Consider the following 22566-nt stretch of genomic DNA (forward strand, 5'->3'; position numbering starts at 1 on the left):
CTTATATTTTAAACATTTATGTATCCAGGAAAGAACTGCTTGGCCTCCTATCCAGTAAAAGTATGCTTCAGTTTATTATAATCATCATCACAATCAACCCTGAGTGCTCCTCAGTTCAATCACAGCCGTCTATTTGTGGCTCATTCACATTCTCCTCTTCCTTTTTATCAGCAGTTCAGGGACTCAAACCGACAACCTTATGGCCTCAATCTGCTTTCTATAAACTCTGAGTCAGAATCTATTTAAACTCAGATTACCCTGCTTAATATTTGAGGTATAGTTTCTTCACCTCGTTAGGCTGGCATGAATCCTGATGAGGTAAATTCTTTACTATTGATTATGTGGAAACGTCTGATGTAATATTTATGGGTATAAATTCATTAAACGCTAGATATTGTGCCAAGTAGAGATCACAGTTTCCCACAGCCCTCCTGGTGTTAAGTGCTGCGTTAGAGAAACTGCAGAACCTTGTTCTGCTGCAGGGCATTTTTACACTTAATCATTAGTGGATCCATTTAATTCGAAACTTGTTTTTGGTTTTGCCTGCAGACGTTTAACAGCTTACACAGGTCGCCATGGAGACCACATCAAGACAACACTGCTCAGCCATTCATTTCCTTTTCCCATCAAAAGCATCTGGCTCTCACTTTCTTCTCGGTGTCACGCCCTCCTGCTCTGTCTCCCTTTTATTCCACTGCATTCCTTGTGGCAGCTCCAGCATACCTGAGCCTGTCTCAACAAGTGAGCCAACAATCAGTACATGTGCCAAGCAGGTGAACAGGTACCCTACCCTGCATCGCACCGCACCGCGCCGCACAGCACCGCACCGCAGGCTGCAGAGAGCTGCATCAAAACCACTCAGTAACAGAAAGTGTGGCATCACAGACACTTCAGAGGTGACGAGCTATCTGCCTCATGTTGCAAACAAAACATCTGTTTATCTTGGACGATGCTCAGACACCATGAACTAAAGCAGAAACTAACTGAAACTCAAATTAAACTCCCATCAATCCAAACTCTCAAATATGTCAAATTTTCTAGTTTTGGCAACACCCAGATTTAATCAAAGATACAGCAATTTATTAAACACTTGACGGCAGCTGCCTCTGTAACTACGTTGACACATTCATTATTATTTTGTTTATTGTCATGGTGCCATGCTGCTGCCTTGTTTGTGTGGCACAAGGCAGTGATCGGTTTGGTTAATCATTGGTATTTCCCCTATGGCAAATTGCATTTTTAATGTTCATGGGAAGATTTGTTTTTTTTGATTGACAAGTAGTTTTTTTATCTTCGCTAAAATAACATGGCAAGTTGTTTATACTGATTTCGGTCCAGCATTCATCATTGACTGGAGTTCGGTTGCAACACATTTTCCCCAGAGAATGTGAGATAATTTGAGCTGCTGGACCTACTGTAGCTGAGCTCCAGTGGATTGTTTTAGAGTGCAATAAATTGACCTGATCTTAGTTTAACTGTGATGAATCGCCCTATTTAAATTAAAGTCCTGATCAAACTGGATTCTACTGAGAGCCCATAACGTTATCAGCTCTAACCGCCGTATGAGAGCAGTGCAGAGAGGCGACGGAGGGAGAGTGACTTCATTCTCTGTTCAGGTAGACATTACTCCTCTATATCTTTACATAGCAAATAGTTAATTAATGCTCTTAATATCGTACAGAGAACCTTTAATAGGAATGATTTGGACATTTTTTATTTGCTTTCTTCACCAAAGTTAGATGAGAAGATCGAAACCACCCCCAGATATGAGAGTGGTATCGATCTCCTTATCTCACTCTCGGAAAGAAAGCGAATAACCGCATTAACCAAAATATCGAACTGTTTCTTTAAAATCAGGGGAATCAAATAATCCTACTTTAAGTGAAAAAGATTAAAACAATACATCAACATAAAGAAACATATAGTGTAGGTATATCGCAGGTTACAATAATACACGTCACACTTCACTTTACTATAGCATTTTTTCCTCCTTACATCAGGACACCGTGTTGCTCCTTTTTAAATACATTTAATGACTTTGCAGTTTTTGATTTGAATCCTCAACATCTGACAGTGGTTGAGTTCAGTCAGTGTATCTCCTAATTTAATCATAAACCACTATATATACAACATAATCTATACAGGGTAGGATTGATACTACTAAATGCAAAAGGGCCCATTCCCGTCACTGAAAGGGAGCTTATGAGAACACACACACACCTCCCTTTGTGGCCTTGATTAGGTGGATCAGGGTCACCAGACACACAATTAAGAAGATCAGGTCACTGTCACGCACACCAGTTATTAAAATTATATGTATAAGCTTTTGTCCATTGACACACACACACACAAACACACACACACACGCACACAAATATCACACCCACACATACAAAGGGAGGACATTTAATGTTACTGTAACTGTAGGTTACGCAAAAAGGAGAAATGTATACATAGAGTCGTGTGAGTTTTTGGTCTTTCAGAAACTGTAGAACATTGCTGCTAAAATAAATAAACATCCTAACTTATCCCCCGATGTTTTGAATTAAGATAAAGATTTTAAATAAAACACACACTTTGGAATTGTAAGTTTAATCATAATTAAGCGTGTAAATGGCTGAACTTTGCTGAACATGGTTTAAAGTTGTTTTTCGGTTGCACTTTCTTTAATCGTAAGTAATTAAAGACCATTTCTGTACCCTGATAAATACAAGATCAATGTAGTTTTACTTGAGAAACTCAAGCGTTGTTTCCAATATGTGGGATTGTTGAGGCATCCAGCAGGTTAAATGAGACGTGTAAATCCAATTACACTCTCAGCCACAAAAACGCTACCTCACACATCTAACCTGCACCAACGCTGCAGACTAATCTTTCTCAGAGGACGGACAGTATACGCTGGAGCTGAATCAGCACACTGTAAAGCATAACTGAAGTCTCTCAAATGACTAGTTTCCAGATGTTAGACCGTTGCTCAACCTGTTTCAGCTGCTGACAAAGAATAAAATTAGAGTTTGTTAAACAGCTCTCCTGTAGGGTGGAGCATCTCTGTCAGTTGTAAGTCAGCCAGAAATACAACCAGTCAGATGTTCAGACTACTTTTAAACAAATCTCCACATTAGCCAAACTGATTTGAAAGAGAAAACAAATGTGATCGGTGAAATTATTAACCTAATTACCTGTTGTAAACATCTAACTCAGTTTACAGAATGACTTCCCATGGTTTAATCCGTATAATGATGGATTATTGCAGGTGCTCACATTTAGTTTCACCTTCAAATAAAGTGGTTTAGATAATCTGGCTAAAGGGTTAGGCTTGTTTAAAACACGTTTCTTGCCCTTTTGGACTACGATGTAGCACTGTTTCTGTGTCCTCATATCTCATTTTGTAAGTACAATGTTGTCATAACTGATAGAAATGATGGCCAAAACAACACAAAATAGGACCAAAGTTGTAATAACCCAGAATTATCTGGGTTACAGTATGCAACGCTGGACACTACGGTGGCATAAATATCCCACAATGCAATGTCGTAGATGTTGACAGACAGCCCTGTAATGTCAATAACGCATCGATTTGAGTGCAAGTATAACATTTCACTTTGCTGTAGGCGTAATATATTTTTTAAATTAGTTCAGACTTAATGATTCTCACTAATCATTGTTTGGTCACATGAGATTGGTAGGAGTTACCATGGTTACGGGTCTCCAACCGGCAAGGAGGCTCTCAGGAAGTGACAGCATAAATTGCAGATCATGATCAGTGCATCCGAGAAGATACATACTACTGTTTATTCACACAAAAGTATGTTCAACGATAGTACATATTGAGTATGTAGCGCATAGTATGAGATTTACGAATACTATGTATACGCAGCCATGGTAACTGATGATAAAAAGTTATTATAATTCATAACATGATTAATATTTTTTTAGATATTTCTATCTGGACCAACGTGATGGATCAACCAATAGACATATATGTATATTTATATTATTAATATCATGATGGAATGAGTCTGAAATACATTGTCGGTCAAAATTATCATTGACGTCATCCATGTTCAATGTCATTCAACTAGACAGGCTGACAGACAGACTCGTCAACACAAGACAAGACACCTTTGCAATTTCTCTCAGCTTTCGTTTTCGATCCATGTCACATTTTATTTCCTCTAACGTTTTCCACCCATCCCTCCTTTTCTTTTTTCTCTCCTGCTGAGATGAAAGTTTGTCATAGGAAGTGACCTCGCACTGTGTTGCCACGGTAACAGTCTGTCTTGTAGTAACGGATCTGACCTCTGACCCTTGAAGCTGTAAGAACAGACACATACATACAGTACTATACATGATACATAGCACGTTATACTGTGATCACATCATGTATGAAATGTAAAATCAGTGTTAGAAGATGTAACTACTGCTCTGACCAACACACACACACACACACTCACACGCCCTGAGTCTGCCCCAGCTCTGCCATCACACACCACATCAAAGCGGCTTATTGCTGAGCAGTAAAAGTGGCGCACTGGTTTGAATTTATTCCCTTCAGTCAGACGTTTACTCGCTGCTTCCCTTTCTTAATGAGCGTCTTACAATAACCCTGTCACTTACTGCGGCAAATTACTGCTACCTAAATGAGGGGCTGATGGTGCGTCTGTGTGCACATATGTGTGTGTGTGTCTCACACTCTCTTAAGGGCACCTGTATGTGATTTAACGTTCCACATGGCCTTCCTCCCAAAGTACACTTTTGCCTTTTTACTATCCACCGAAAAGCGAGGGGGGGGGGGGGGGGAGCCACGGAGCTGTAATGATGAAAGAGGAGAGAGATGGAGGCATAAGAAGGCACTAAAATGGAAATGAAAGAAGAGCGAGAGGTGGGAGAGAGGAGTGAAAGATCCTCGGTGGAGACTGAAGAAGAAGCAGAGAGAGAAAAAAAGGGGAAATGGAGTAAATTATAAAGCTGTAATCTACTTCTAAGTGTCTAATAAATCTCGAGCTTACATCTTTTCTCTGTGATTTTGTGATTTAAAGTCACACTAGCTTTTTTTTTTGCTGATATATTCACAGTTTCTCACAAATGACAGCGTAATTGATTGATACGTCATTGAACATGATTCTCGATCATCGCAAAAAAATGACCTACGCTGCAGTTTTGTGACAGGTCATCACAATTTTCCCAGAGCAAGCAGAGCTATTCAAAGCTTTGGTCAACATGCAGATCAATGAGGTTTGCTTGTCTTGCAGCTTATATCAATATTTGCATGTTTACTGTATAGAATGCTGCAAAAGTCTCTTTTAAATGCAGATTGTGCTTAAAGTCAAGGTGAAATGATTAGTCCATCTTTTGATGATTGATTAATCTTCAAGGGATAGTTTGGGTGTTTTAAAGTGGGGTTGTATGAGGTACTTCTCCATAGTCAGTGTATTAAACTACAGTAGATGACGGTCGGCACGCACCAGCTTGGAGAAAGAGACAGGAGTACCGACAAAGAAGCAAAGCAATGTCCTGCTGTGGACGGGGCCGGCAGCAAAATGTTTTTTAGCCACCTAAAAGAATCAATATCCGTTGAAGTGTATGCTATATTTAGAATATTTTCGGTGGTTTACCTTGCTGTGAGACAGGTATACAGTCTATGTTTCCAATGGGGAACTGAGGGTGCTTTCACATCAGGGACATGGGCCTGAAGTACACTTGTCCCCAAAGTCCAGTTCGATTGATTAGTGTGAACGCTCCGTACCGTACTCTGGGACGGTTTGTCGATCCGTGCCCAAGTCCACTTGAAAAGGTGGTCTGGAGTACAGTTCATGTGTACTCGGGTACGGTTGGCATCAGATGTGAAAGCCAACCGTACCAAAACACGGAAGTGGACCGCTATTTAAAGGTAGGTTCCGAAAGGTTCCTTAAGAGACGGACGGGGTGTGTGTATGTGGGGGGGAGACAACGTGTAGAGTCGGCCTATTTTCACATCAAACTTGGTGAAATAAGAGTTTATTTCGGCCAAACCAGTTGGTTTTGATTGTTGGAAAGACTAACGACAACAATATTGATGAGTTTTATTTTGTTTCTGTCAAGTTTGAATGAAGTGTTTTACGATGCTCTGCCACTAGAACAGCTGATCTCAACATAATCAAATACACGTGGATGATGACGCAAGTGTACTCGGGTACGGAACAACTTTACTGATGTGAAAGCTGACCGGAGAGGGGGGGCAATCGTACTCGGGCACTGTACGGATCAATCTTACCTAATGTGAAAACGCTCTGAAGCCATTATCTATGCTCTCACCATAGCAACCAGACTCCCATGTTTTTTCAATGGAGTCTGGTGGCTTTATCGAGAGCATAGACGATACAACGGCTTCAGTTCCCCGTTGGAAAGGGCCGTCTGACGGCATGGTAAAGCACTGAAAATATTCTAAATATAGCGTACAATTTAAGTCATATTTTTTTTATGTGAGCCTTTCTTTTGTTGGCTAAAATATGTTTTGCTGCCGGTAGTTTTTAACATTTTATAGACTGACTTATTAATCAAATAATGCAGAACATTATCGCCAAATTAATTGATAATGACAATAATTGTTTGTTGCAGCCTTCATTCAGCAATACTAAGAGTCTACAGCCATGCTAGCAGCTCTGTGAGGCTGTACTTGGGCACAGTGGTGTTTGAGATATACGCTAACATCAGCATGCTAACATGCTCACAATGAAAATGCTGTTTAGAGATATTTTAGTCTGAACCAAAGTGGTGGACGCTAGTACTTTTTAAGTGCCACCGTTTTGCTCAGTCTTTATATAAAACATTAAAACATGGTCAAACAAATACTGTGTTTATTGTTCCCAATATAGGCATGTTTAATGAGATAAAACACATGCAACACAGAGGAATGAAAAATGCAATTGCTGATGCTTTGAAGGTCTTGAGAACGGACTTGTAAAAATGAAATAAAAAAGGGAATTAAAGGGTGAAAAAAATGAGAGAATGTGAGCTCAAAAAAAGGATGAGGAGGGAAGAGGCAGAGAGAGACGGAGAGGGAGGTGTAGGCGAACAGTGAACCTTTCCTTATTTTATACTATTACTGAACTAAAAATACCCCCCGGCCCCACAGTCCAGCCCTGTCTGCTGCCCAGCGAGTGTGTGTGTGTGTGCACACATGTGTGTTCACATGGCACCAACTTCACCATATAATACCATAATTCTATGTCATTTCTGTGAGTAGTTAAAGGCTCTTAAGCTAACTACTACTTTAACTCCCCTTCACTCAGTCTGTAAAAAGGCACAAGTGCCAACTGGTGTGTGCCACGCTGCGGAGAGTCAGCGTCTGACGGTGCACGTTTGTGCAAGTGTGTGGATAAGTCTGGTGAAGGCAAAGATCAAGTCGGCTATCTTTGACTGCTGGGATTAGCCCTTATTTACTGTTGACCGTAAACAAGAGATTGTGTTGCCCTGCTGTGAGAAATTAAAAGGAGATTCAAGAAAGAAATAATGAGTTTTTCGGTAAATGGAAACACGCTGTAGGGTCAAACAGACAGAGACAAATATGGAATAACTCAGTGAGAGATTGTGTTATTATTCCCTCCGTGGCAAGGTCAGTGCATTAGCTGTCAGGCTGTGAGCTACAAACTGTTAACACATAGATTAACAGGCCGGGATTAGCAGGAGATTAGACATCAGTCTCTAATCCAAATGCACAGTGTTGGTGGTGGTGACGGGAAGGTAGCAAACGAGAGATGTGTGTGTATATGAATGTGGGTGTTTGTTAAGTGTGAGTGGGGGTAATAGGGGCACATCAGAGGCAGGCTGCTCTTTCTCAGCAGGGAGCATCAATGTAGTCGGGGGAACATACCAGGCCACAGCCCGAGGTCGGTCGTTTCCAGGTCAAGTCTTCAATGTCAGAACAGTGGAGAAACTGAATGAATGTGGCACTCGCTGCCTGATTAGAGCTGCTGGGAGAACAGACATGCAATTTTGGACTGAAGAACTGAAGGAGCCAGTTTGACTAGATAAATAAAAGCATTCTGAACATGTTTGAAACTTTGTTAGATGATGTAATACACACAAACACACACGCACACACACTGGGTTTGAAACTTACAAAGTGAACTTCTGTTCATGAGAAATATAATCACTATACTGTAACTCTCATGCAGTTGTTAAAGAGGGGTTATTATGGAAAACAAGAGCTGTCTAAGGGGAATTTCTGCAGTTAGAGCTGTTATTAAAGTGCTGATTACAAGCGCTCCTAGCTACCTTGCCAATTTCTCACTGCGATTAAAATTGCGTCATTCAAACAAGCTAATATGAGCCGCCACTTGGTGCAAAGATATTTGGTATCTCCGCTAACCTTTCCAATTGAGGGTCTGAACATAGACTGTATATAAGAAGTGAAGCCGTGACGTCAGCCGTTGGTTTGTGGACTGCCATTTTGAAACCTCAAGTTCGGCATTTCGGCCGTCGCCATCTTGGTTCTTTGCAACCAGAAGTGACACGAGAGGGTGGAGCTATGCACAACCGAATGCAGGCGACCAAAATGGTTATAATTAACTTTCATGAACAGAAAACACACTGTGAAAGGGTTAAAGTTGTAAGATGAAAACAGGGATAACTCCCAGACCGGACAACGCCTTGGTAGTGACCTGTCAATCACACGGTTAGCCACGCCCTAAAGCATCCCCTGCTTTATGGTCTATTTGACTCTAAATGGGACCATAATTTACTAAATGAACATCATGCTGTATTGAAGAACGCTTGAAACTAGCAATTGAGACCATAAACTTGTGTACAATGTTTACTGAGGTAATAAATCAAGTGAGAAGTAGGCTCATTTTCTCATAGACTTCTATACAATCAGACTTCTTTTTGCAACCAGAGGAGTCGCCCCCTGCTGGCTGTTAGAAAGAATGCAAGTTTAGGGCACTTCAGCATTGGCTTCACTTTTCAGACCCGGAGGTTGCCCACTGAGTCTGAATCAGGTTTGTATGTTGCTAGATGTGATCTTTCAACCCTATCGCCAGACAAGAAATGCGATACTGGACGATTCTACAAAAAAGAGCCAACATTTGTGAAATTCTTGCTTTCTACATCTGTGCATGGCAACTATGGCTTAAGGTCTGTAACAGGACACAAACTGTCCTCTAGTCTGATGGGCTAAGCCACCACCACAACAACCTCCACACCACTTACTCTCCACCTTCCTATATATTGGACATGCGACTTCCTGCATTGGTAACATTGGCATTGCACGTAAATCATGCAGTGCAGCATTGTCCAATATGGCTACTGGGCTGGAAGTGACCTTTGCAGAGACTGAACAACTTCTGAACAACAAAACAAAAAAACATCACCAATGTGCTTTACAGATATAGAGTAGTCTTACCAATTTATCACAAAAAATGGGGTTTCTGCAAGGCCAGGGAAAGTTCAAGATGCTAAGCACATAATCACGCTTTGTTTTACTGCTGTATAACATGACTATACATCTTTTGCAAAGACAATGTCTGACAAGATTCAAAAGAAAAGTCAGGAAAAAATGCAAAGCAGAAATTATTCACAGAAATTCATTATGATGTCTCCCATGGTACCTTTGGACAAGACTCTGTAAGTACTGTGCTGGAGCTGCTGCACAAAATGTTGTACAATTCGAAAAAGTCATACGGACACCCCGGTGTATCGTCAGGATATGACGCGCAAATGCGTCTTCAAAATGTTATGAGCCATGGAGCCGTTTTTATGCAGTTCGCCTCCTCTATCAAATAAACTGTCACTCCCGATGGCAAACTATCTAATAAACCAGAAATGACATAAAAATAACAATAAAAAATAACAGGAAATAGCCTCTGTGCTGACACTCAGGAGGTTAAAATGATAAAAAGTCGGAGGGAGACTGGCTGTACGGAGCACAGCAAGGCTCCTAGAAACACAAACAGCAGCAGGCGTGCATGGAGTTTGGATTTTCACAGAAACATATCTAATTATAGGCCTCTATCCGAGCCTCACATGCACACACAGACACACATGCAAACACACACTGTGATGGATTCTCTCTTTCATGATATCCCAGCAAAAGAGCTTGAACACTTGGATTCAGGTGAAAGCTACAGCACGATCACTTATTGATCTGGCCTTTTAAATACAATCACCTTTTCACTCCACTAACATGTAATGTGTCATGATCACTGCCCTCTGTTGCTACTGGAGAGCGGTGCCAAGCCTGTTTGCAGAGCCGTGACTGATACACCTGCCACAGACGCCCAGTCACACTCAATAAGATCTGCCTCTGATAAAACTCTCCACCGGTCGGTGATCCTATCAGTCCTCTGGGTGTGAAGGCATATGTGGTTGTGACCTCTCAGTTAGGACACTGTTACACTTACAAAAACAATCCTCTATTCTACAAAAAGCACTGTTGCTTTTTATTTCCTTCTACAGAGACCATTCAAGCTATAAAACGAATAAAAACCCTGCTGGGGTTTCAGGAAAAAACGTACAAACTATGTGATTAGCCGTAATAATGTAATATCTCCCCTGGTGAGTGTACACTACATTGAACCGATGTACTCATTCAACACGCTGAGTCTAATTTGACAGTTAAATATTCTGGGCTGCTAACTGAATACAAATTCTCAGGTGAATATGTCTCTTGGTAATTTTCATGTTTTTACTTGACAAATTAGATTTTCCTTTATTGGTCTTATGCGGCCCGTCAAAAGTCTCACCTTCTCCGAGCTTACTTTGTGTTGTAGCAGCAGCTTGATGTTTCTATGAAAAACTTCAAAGCATCGATGCCGAACTCTTCAGTATGATGATGAATGTTATTAAGTTATCAACATTATTCAAGCCGGTATCATGCCAAAGCGTGTAATTAAGCCGCCTGTCCACCAGAGGATAGAGTGTCAGTTCTTGCAGAGGCATGAATATTACACAAGTTTATGAAGGTGCAGCACCAGCAGGGGGCAACAAAACCACTTAGTTAGGTTTAAGAAAAATGTCTTGGGCTTAAAAGAAGTATCTAAACTAAGTAAAATATGTATGGAAACTACGTAACAAGTATGGAAAACATGTCACAAACATCATTAAAATGACGTCACAAACGTCACTAAGAACACGACACAAACGTCACTAAAAAACACATCACAAATATCACTAAAAACACCTCACAAACGTTACTAAAAAAACACATCACAGACGTCATTAAAAACACCTCACAAACATTTCTAAAAACACGACACAAACGTCACTAAAAAACACATCACAAATATCACTAAAAAACACAACACAAACGTCACTAACGTAACTTACAAAACAAAACACCGGTAAGAAAAACGTCCTGGTTGGGCTTAAAACAACAACGTAACATAAGTTGATGTTCAGTTTTCTATGAAACAGTTTTAGAGAGGTGTTGATTCAATGTTATTGTCATTTTGGAGGCTGCAGTTTGTGGTGCTGTTGAACTGTATTGCATTGTACTATAGCAGGTGTTTCTATTATTGTGTCCACCCCATTTATATCAATCAGAGTAGGCTGAATAACAGAAACACCTCTCCGTGTCCTGCAATAAATCCTCCTTCATGAAAGTAGGATTTATTGCAGGACTGTTGTATTAGGCTGCATTGGTTTTAGCTGGGTGTACCTAATAAACTGGCAACTGAGTGTGTATTATATTTATATAATAATAGAGAATAATCAGTTCATTACACAATCATAAATCCATGTCATGGAAAACTGGCCTGATTTTGTTTATATCTGACCAACAAAGACTTGAATTACAACAATCCAATCAATCCTTGTAATAACCAATTAATAGAACTCAGTAGTCCTTTAAAGCCTCTAGTACATCGGTCTGTGGAGAACCCACTGAGGGCACTGCACTCGTGTCCTTCCCTGAAATTACAAACCACAATGCATGACAGTTAATAAGCCGAGCTGCGAGCTGTGAGCTGAAACGCAGAGTGAACGCACTAAGCCGACACATCTCATCCACTAAAGTCGTCTCTATTCACTGTCATAAGAAGTTATTAAAAATGCTTCAAGTGCAAGTGAAGGCTTGTGAGTGCACTGTAAGTTACTGCACATCTAAATCTGCATATAGCGTGGTACTATATTACTTAATGAAACTCAGTTTATTATTCTTCTTTATCTGATGAAGATGACGAAGGTGTCAATGCGTTTTAGGGTTACAAATAACTTTTATTTTCATTATAAACTATTCTGCTGATTTTTTTCCCTCAATCATTCAATTAATATTTGGTCTACAAAATGATAGGAAGTAGTTAAAAATCACAATTTTCCAAACCAGAGTTGACATAGTAGTAATCAAATTGCTTTTTTTGTCCAACCAGCAGTCCAAAACCCCCAAAATATCCAGTTTACTATCAATAAAGATGAAGAAAACCAGCAATTATTCAGATTTTAGAAGCTGGAACTGGTAAATTGTTAACATGTGTGCTTTAAAATGATTAATCGATTAATTTTCTGTCAAATTTTCTAATCAATTTATCAACTAATAAGCATGTCATTTGATTACATTAATGTAACTGAAGAATCAGCACAGAAACCTCCAGTATAACCAGTTCTGCACCAGTTCATTTCACTATATAAATGCCTGGTATACCAATAAATCTCCATCCCCTCAGTCCAGAAACACACACACACACACACACCGTGTATAGGACCCCGTGGAGCATTATGTATGGAGAGCGTTGACTCATAAAGCAACCGAGCCACTGCCGAGTCCACCACATCAGACAAACAGCGCATCTTTTCATTTGGAAAACAGATGGACGCTCGACTCCCAGAGAGGGGGAGAAAGATGAGAGGAAGAGGGCTGGGAGGAGGAGGAGGAGGAGGAGGAGAAAGTAAAAATAGCGGCTGATAAGAAGGAGGAAGTAAACATTAAAAGGGAGGAGAGAGAACAAGGAGGAGAGGTGAGAACTAGAGCGGGGTGGAGAGAGTAGCAGAGGAAAAGAAAGACAGAGGTTATCGAGAAACGATGCTGGTTTGTACCACATTGATTTCAGGTGCAAAGATTGATGTTAAGGCATCGAACGGTTTGTGCTTTTGCTCCTCAGTTCTTTTCTCCCTCATCTACCACTCCTATTCTACATGATCAATGTGGGGATGCAGGAGGGCTGTAAGATTCTCCCCCTGGCATTCGTCACCTCTACTTGATTGTATGTTGGCAATGGAGGAATTTAATCTATTGGGTCTTTACCCACAGTCGTTCTGGATAATAGCTATGTGTTCATATGTAAATGTGCATTATTAATGTGGGCTGCATTACATATATCAACAAGCTTCAATTTGGCATTTTATAGCCAACCACCCTTAGTTACTGTTGTCAAGCTCTCTGTACTTGCACGGCACATATGCCATTTACAATTAAAATGAATTCTTACTAGTTTTTTAAACATTTGGTTGTCCTTGATATTCAAAGAGAAGTTAACAAAAGCATTTTAGCAGACAACAGTTGATTGTGCTGTTTAAAATGATAGTTAAATAAGCTAACGTTTGCTCATGTGAGTTGGTTGAAAACGCAGCACGGGTTGACTGTTTAATGTTTACAGCCGACTCATTTTAAAACAAGAATCTTGTAAAAGAGGTCTTGAATAATAATAATCCATGTAGAAGACACAATTTTTTTTTTTAAATGTTTCTCCTCATGCCTAAACCTAACCAATAAAACCAACCAAGGCAACAAGTACTAGCCGATCAGAGGCAGAATAGGGCGGGTCATGACTTTCCCATCCTAAGAAACAAATGACAGGTATAAAATAGTATCTCATATATAGGCTATTGCAGTGTAGTGCTAGTAAGTCCTAGTATTATAAGTATGATAAGAAAACATGCAAGATCAGACTGTTATTCTGTTGTAACATAACCTTGTTTGACTGCTTAACGTTAGCCCAGGCTATGGTTTAACTTTACAAGAAAAGGCTTTTAGGATGAGAACTAACCGATGAGTCTGCCAAATGTAACACTAGGGTTGTTGGAAACTTCCCCAAATCCAATAAATACCAGTTCAGAGCTGCTAATATTAGCCTAAACTGTGAAAGCATCCAGGAACAACTCCCACACAATAGGGAAATAGCCTACTACACAGTAGATGCACTAGCCATGAATGGGGCTTTATTAACTAACTGTAACTGTAACCCCATAAACTAATATGTTTTTAGTTAATGATGCTCTTTGACCTCTGAAGAATCGTTCGGTTACTACTCTAGATAGTAATCTAGTTAGCTGAACATGCTTACATTTGCAGCTTACATTAGAGCAGAGAAACACACTTAATCTATTCGCTTTGCTCTTGTCTTTTTGGTTTAGAAAAGGCTAAAGAAAGCATCCTCAAAACACTTTTAATGTATAATATAGAGTGCTCCAGGGATGACGTATTTTGTAGGCCATCCCGAAGTTACCATCGCCCTGGGATCCCTTGACAAAAAGACAATGGAATTTTGGATTAATTCAGAAAATAAGCTTTGTGCAAACCAAACGTTTATGATTCTTACACGTTTTGTTCAGCAAGATAATCTTCAAAAATGAACACCACTTTTATGATTTTTTAGTGTAGATGCAATCGCCAGAAGTAAAAAGCTAATGTTAGGCTATAGATGAACTACACCACGGTCGCATGAGCGCAAGTATACACAACGAGGTTGTAAAGGCGGACGAGTCGGCATGATGATATGTAGTAGTCTCATTTAGCCCCTTGTTAACACCCACCTTTTTGAAGACACATAGAAGCTTCAAAATTCACGAGCGGGATATTTACTGACACATTTTATGTTGTAGAACAAAACGTCAAAATCTCTTAAGCTTGTGTTAACCACAGACCTTATTTCAGACATCTAACAAAAACCCATTAAAAAACCCAGACGAGGCAACCGGAGGTGCTAAAACTCATATCCGGGTTTTAGGACTCATTCCTACAGCACTCTGTTGCTCTAACCACACGCACACCTCCTCAGCATTTTTAGAAATCCAAAGCTTGACGGACTAACGTTAGACATGCCAAGTTAAGCTATGATTGGTAAATTGCTGTTTGGTGGAGGGGTTTATTAGCAAACTGTCAATTGTAAGACACTTAAAAAAATATGTCCTGTTACCTGCACAATCACATATTTTTAAGTATTTCATAAAAAAGCATCATAAAATGACCAAATATGGAGCACAGTAACCAGGATCAGTATCCAACCAGTTGTAGCAACATCCATCCCCTATCAATGAAGGAGAGATGACAGGACAGAGCCTCCTTCCTTCCTCCTTCTGATCTCCTCCCCTCACATCCTCTCCCCTCTCCTCCTCCCCCTACTCACCTCTATCTCTGTCTGTCTCTCTCTCATGTCGCTGCATCAGACATCATGAAAGATTCACAGCTCTGCTTTTAACAGATCTAGCCAACCAAACCCCCCTCTGCTCTCTCACAAACACAAGGCAACCCTCCACTATCTGATCTGAGCCCGTCTAGGAAAACAATGCGGAGATGGAAGCAGGAATAAGACAGACAACAAGGGAAAGGAAGAAGGACGAGTGTGAAACTTATAGAAGAGTATAAGGAGATTTCGTGTGCGTGTGTTTTTGTGTGTGGACTGGGTTTTCGGCGTTCCACTTGGTGGCTTGTGCTGTGAGCGCCTCAGTGAGCATGTGATGTGTGACAGATGACGGACAGTATCAATTTCCTCTCCCTCACACACACATACATAAACGCTCACACACACACAAGAGACAGACGGACGCTGTGGACAGATACGAGCCAACATCACCAGATGTTGCAGCAGGTAAAATATTGACGCTGGCTTGAATTCACACGTGCATTTTTTCTTGGGCTTTGTAGTATTGCAGTATTCTCATAGGTGATGGAAACATAAAAACCCATAGAACGGAAATGCAACTCAAGTAGTGGAATTATAAAATGCCGCACACAATTTCTCTCCACACATTCTTCATATAATTGTTGGACTGTAACTACGGATCATTTTCATCTATTATTTATTAATTAGGGCCCGAGAACCAACAACTGTAGGAATTATTATTATTTTTCACACAAATGAATCGCACTTAATTACAGCTAGCTTTGTATTGTTCATTTGGGAAGTTTTATTACCTCCGCCAAGGCCGAAGGCCTAGGAAGGAGGTTATGTTTTCACCGGCTTTGGTTTGTTTGTTGGTTTGTCCGTTTGGATTTATTACTCCAAAAGTCCGTGATGGATTTGAATGAAATTTTTTGGAGGGGTGGGGTGTGGCATAATGAACAATCCATTTGATTTTGGTGACGATCCGCATCATGATCTGGCTTTGGGAATTTTTTTTAATCACTCCGCTCAGCCTGAGCATTAACACCACAGGCTTTAAGACATGCGCAGTGTAACTGATGACGCGTTCATGACGCATCACCCTGTCTCTTTCCTTCTGCCTGCAGAGAGAGGGACAGAGAGAGAGCGGGGGGTGGAGGGAGGAGAGGACACCTGTAGATTCTGCATTTTTTCACAATAAACTCTGTGAAAACCGTTGAGTTCGACCAAAGCACACTTGGTGATTGTTGGAAAGAGTAACGACGACAGTTTAGGTGAGTTTTACTTTGTTTCTGTCCAGTTTGAATGAAGTGTTTTACGTACAGCTGATCCCAACATAAACAAAAATGCAAGTGGATGACGGCGCAAGCTGCACGGAGAGGGGAGGCAATCGTACTCGGGCAGCTTGGCGGAGGTCTGCGCCCTCCGAGTGCCATTCTAGCTGGTGATGTTTCAACCCAACACAGGATTTCCTCAGGCTAATACACACCAAATCATTACTTAATATATCTGGATGAGGAAGATCCGCGTTGGGGTGAAAATAAAACTTGCTAACAAAAACTTAAGGGATTTCTGATGCCTTTGTGCAGGTACAGTATGTTTCCACAGCACTCTCATTGACGTTTTTGATAGACAATAGATTGTATTTTCTATTGCATATTTTCTGGAAATTCTATAAAAATATGCGCTAAATTTGGATGGAAACTTAGTAATGAATGATGATATTGAATTATTCCTCAGCCCCAGGTACTGTGTATCTAAAGAAAGGGCATTGACATTGTGTAAATATAAATGAATGGAGGCTCCCTAGTTGACTCGGCCTTGTTAAAGAGTTATTGACCGGTAACCAAACCTGTAATGTATCTTAATCTGCAGGTAATCTGACCTAAAACACAGTGTCTCACGTTAAACTCAAACACACATCCTTCCCATGTTCTTTTCAAACAGGCAACAACGTGACCAATACTCAATATGTAGGCTACATAACACACACACATACACACACACACACACAAACACACACAAGGCGTCAAAACTCAATACCTCCCAACACAGAATATGAAGCGTGCAGAATCCCTCTCTCTGTTTCTGTGTGTCATATGATCACATGGGTGTGTGCTGCCCTGCATGGACAATGCATGTGTGAATGAAACTAAGTGTCTTCCCAGGAGAAGGTGTTGGCTTTCACTGACTTTTAAACACACACACACACACACACACTATAGGACGAGGTAGCCTTTAACTATTGACCAGGTACAATGTGTGTGTGGGTTACATGTAAAAACGCTTGCAGGCACAGAGACAGACAGGCAGACAGCAGGAAAGACGACTTCCATTCATGGTGTTAAAGCTATAGGACAAAAGGTGTGAGAAGAATAGGGACTTTTCTTAAAACTCTGTGCAAGAATTAAGAGCATCTGCATGTCAGATTACACACTGTTTACTTTGGAATTATGATATTTATCATATCCACTTACAAATACAATTTATACATGACTGGCAATAACATGCATTTCACATCCAGATTGTCTTCTAGGTCTGACACGCACCTGGTATTGTAGTGTTTCATCCATTCTTTCCCTTGCCGTTGGCTACATGTATATTCAGATGATACACTTCCTTTTTTGAATCTGCACACACATTTTGAAGCTCCGTTCCATTAAAAAAAAAAGTGAAAACCCTGAGCTTCTATGTTGCTGTGGAGCAACAGATGGAGAATTTTGATTACTTATCTCCATGCAACAACTAATTGCATGTCAGTGATGTTTAAGTTGTTGGTAACCGAAAAAGTTCCAGATTTCACCAGCGAAATCTCCAAGTCTCCACTCACGAGCTATGAGTAGCTCGCTACCCATTTCTAAGTGGCTCGCTTAAGCTTCAAACTAGAATATGCACATAAATTTGATAACACAAAGTCACTTTGTAAACCTGTTTAAATATCTATCCGATCAAATTCACAGACATCCCGCCACCTTCTGACACGAAATGACAATCAGATATCAATTATACAAGTTTGACATCAGTGACGCCGTATCATGTCAGACTAGCAAACCAGATTTGACAGTGACCGCTGAAAATTGTCAGACTAATAAAAGGCAAAAAATATACTATTTTCATGAGGGATGGGTAAGTTTTTTTTCACAAATGTGAATGATAAGTGTGTATCAGTCCACCGCAAACTTTTTATGAGACTTTCCAGATGGTAGCAGTCTACGAACAGAGAAGGTAAAGGAGCTGAAAGCAATGCTTTAAAGACAACAGCCTCTGTTTACCTAACTGATGAAGAAGGCCAACGCAGCAACAGAGACTTTGTTTAGTGGCACACGTCCTAACGAAACGCAAATGGTCCTTCACCTATGGAGGGATTGTAATAGAGGCGTTGACTGTGGTGGCTGAAATGTTATTAAATGATCATAAAAGTAAGAAGAAATTATGTCTGCTATTGGCGATGTACAATTTGGTGCTCTGAGTAGCCACTTTCATTTTGACAAATTATCTCTCAGGGGAAAAAAGGCTGAAGACCCCTGGAGTCAAGGGTTACATATGAAACCTCAATACTCTTTGACTACAGCAACATGTGTGCAGTAGAAAATCAACACTACAGTAGAAACTGTTCAGCCTCAAAAGTTGACATTGAATGCTTGGTCTTTAAACACTGTACTGACGTTTGTAATGTATGTTATTTTACTTTATGAAACGTTTTTGTAGAAAAATATGTTTATATTTCTCAATCTACGAGGAAGTATGGTTTTAGTACTGAAATGCAGGTATTGGTATTCAAAAAATTCCAAACCATACCTAACCAGAAGTACTATCCTCTATATTGAGGGATTTGTCACCCTGTGGTGTCACCTTCCCTATCACTATTGTGCTCTGCAGATTATGCTAATCGTGAACTGCTCGTGACTGGAATCAGCTGGGTCTCGTCCCAAATCATTAAGACACTGTTTGCTCCTCCAAAGGTGAACCTGCATGAACAGGAAGGGGCTGAAAAATGTTGTTTCTGATGTGGATGTTTCACTAGTTTTTACACCTGTTTCCCTGCAGTAGAACACGTTTAAGTTTGAATCTATTAATATCCCCTTTAGGAGAACTGTCCAATGTATCAGTATCAATATTACAGGCAGGACGGAAGACTGTGATTTACAAAACCACACATTCATACACATTAAAATAAAGCTAAATTAAATTAGTTTAGTGATGATTTTTAATTACACGTACTGATTATTTTAACTTAAAAAATCGTTTATACAGTATTATATTTATACAGGATATTAGTAGGGCTGACCCAAATGCTTCGAAGCTTCGGAGCTTTGACCATTGCCATCGTAATCGACCTCCAAATCAGTATTCGAATGCTTCGTTTTTAAAGATATATATACTGTATATGTACTGTATGTAATGTATAAATCCCCAAATAGCCCATTAAATAAGGAGTAATCTCTCAACATTATTCATATTCATATTCAACCTTCATTATTATTAGTTATTCTCAGACGGATATTGCTGTTTGTTATGTTTAGAGGTGTGTGTGTGGACAGTAGTGTGGCAGCAGCACTGTCCCGGGCACTGAAACGGGGGAGATGGTGACAGAAAGACAGGAGAGTATGGCAGCCTGCTGCGCCACGCCATACGAAGCTTCAAAGCAAAAAAAAAATAGTATTCAGGACAATCCTAGAATAGGATATTATATTATATATTAAAGACAGATTCCAGTTCGGTTATCTTTAAAATCTTCTTAATTTCATCCATCATTGCTCTGTCTGTCAGTTTTCAGACTTTTTATATGTTCTGACAGGCAACAGAGGCATCAACCCTGAATATTTTTATAATCATGTCTGTTTCAAGTTTCAAGTTTAGTTTATTTATAGAGCAAGTTTAAAAACAACAGAAGTCGACCGAAGTGCTGTACAATGTTCTGCATGGAAACCAGTTACTTTTGAGCACTTTTGCTATGACATGCTTGCAAAAATAATGGTGGGTGAAAATGCAAACCCTGAAATATAGCTGTATTATGGTGCAGAAAAGGCATCCATATGAATGAATCAGCATTCCAGGTGCAACCACGACCACCTCAGTCAGCTGCACCAAAATGTAATGTATATGAGGAACCCTCACCCTGCATGGTCAACACTTAACACCCTCCCTCCAGAGCGAAACTGACACACGGGAGTGCGGGGGAGTCTGTTTCTCCCTGAATGGAAAAGCTAAATTTACCAACCTTGGGTCTCTGAGATGAAAAAGATTGAAGAGCCTCTGTTCCTATCTGGCTGTCAGTTTTTTAATGGGTTCTGGGAAGGAAGGAACTCTTGCTCAAATAACTAGAGCAGATCAAGGTCCAAGTGACTGAAGCATTGTGTTTTTCATCTGTCAATAAAAGATGAGTTTTTAATGGAAAAGGAGGGAGAGAGCCGTGTCGGGTCTGACGGAGACCTTGAGTGACTCACTGGCTCTGTCTCTGTCAACCCACCTCGCTGTCTGTCTCTCATTTTCTGTCTGTTTCTGTCTCCACCTTTTCTTCGGCTCACTCTGGTCTTGTTTGTTGGGTCTCTATTTCACACACGCACATAACTCACCCGCCCATACAAAGACTACTTTCATTGACACAACATGAAATGACCTTCAGATCATACACGCTGAGCACATACGCACACCTCAATCTCACCTCTCTTTCATCGTCTACACCTTTAGATGAAATACAGGAAGGGACATGGAGTCAGATGATTGCTTAACGGGGGAAACAAACTCCATTTCCACAATCTGCACTTTCCTCAAGGCCAGGACAATTTAATCAGTATGTGTGAAGAGTGGCGACCACAGAGATGAGATACAGAGACTTGTGATGTGTGACGTCTGGTTGACTGACTGTCGAGCTGATTGATTAATTGACTGGCTGGGTAATTGACTGATTGATTAAATACCTGATTGCTTGAATGGTTGGATGGCTGACTGACTCACAAGAGAGGGTATACCACGATGAAACAAAAGAATAGAATAACCATCCCAAATCTCTTCAACTTTGTTACTGCAGATTATGCTGCGAGCCCGCTGAGCTGTACTTGTTATTCCATATTGCCCCGGGCTAGCCTAAATTATTAGTTTATGCAAATGGCAAAACAGGCCATTTCAGCATCTATTGAGTCACACACACACACATTACACACACACACCTGCAGTCCAGAGCAGACAATGAAAAATGCCCCAGAACACATTAGTGCTATTCAACATGGAGTTACAGCAGCCACGAGCAGAAAGCAAATCCATATTCTCCTCTGTTAGTTTATTTGAAAAGCTGTTCACACCTGCAGCGCAAAACATCAGCAAACAACCACAAAATGCCCTGAATAGACCATAATAGCTCCATGAACGAGACACATAGCTTACACACCCACCTGCAATCCTGCCTTCAGCAGCAGACAATGAAAATGCCCCAGAAAGGACTGACACTTGCAGGAGGAGACATATAGACTATACTGGGAAACACCTCAGTCAGGATGGGTGCATTGTTCAGTGTGGGAATAAAGAGGCTAGAGAATTGCAGATGTATAAACTGTCCATTTTTTGCACAAATGCAAAAAGGAAATATGTACAAATGTTAACATTGAAATAAAGGATTGGTAAAACAAATGATTATTGTGATCACTCTGTGGTCAAATATGGAGAGTTGACTGTCTGACAGTGGCATGATGGGATAAGCATTTTTGGAAGGATAAAACAAGTTAATGCAACTTAAAACTTGGCTAAACAAGCTTTAGGGTGCAGGTTTATTCATAATGCACTAACCAAGCATCTCATGCTGTTGCCATAGGAGATCCCACAAAATAAGGTGATGTCAGAGAAAACTCATCTTTCTTTTATATTTGATCTATTTCATGTTTTAATTATAATGATAAAAAAAACTGACTTAATAAGTGCTGTAAAGTGCATTACATTGTGTGTTTTTTGTCCTCTAAACTCACCGGAGATCTCTGTCTGTGGGAGTGTAATAAAAGAGGCTAGAGAATTTGCAGATGTATAGCCTAATATAAGCATTTTTTTGGAAGGATAAAAACAAGTTCATGCAACTTAAAACTTGGCTAAACAAGCTTCAGGTTGCAGGTTCATTCACAATGCACTAACCAAACATCTCATCCCTTATATGCTGTTACCATATAGGAGATCCCTCAAAATAAGGTGATGTCAGAGACAACTCATCATCCTATTATATTTCATCTATTTCATGTTTTAATTCAAGTGTGATAAAAGTGCATGACATTGTGTGCGTGTGTGTGCG

The 22566-nt window shown here is 40.2% G+C and overlaps 1 protein-coding gene across 1 annotated transcript in view; it reads right to left on the reverse strand.

Moving 5' to 3' along the window:
• LOC119488289 (glypican-1-like) overlaps nt 1–22566 on the reverse strand; it is a 42736-nt gene that overhangs the window by 19401 nt on the left and 769 nt on the right. The window lies entirely within an intron of this gene.

This window comes from Sebastes umbrosus, chromosome 5 (assembly GCF_015220745.1).
Source record: "Sebastes umbrosus isolate fSebUmb1 chromosome 5, fSebUmb1.pri, whole genome shotgun sequence".
In the NCBI taxonomy this organism is placed as follows: domain Eukaryota; kingdom Metazoa; phylum Chordata; class Actinopteri; order Perciformes; family Sebastidae; genus Sebastes; species Sebastes umbrosus.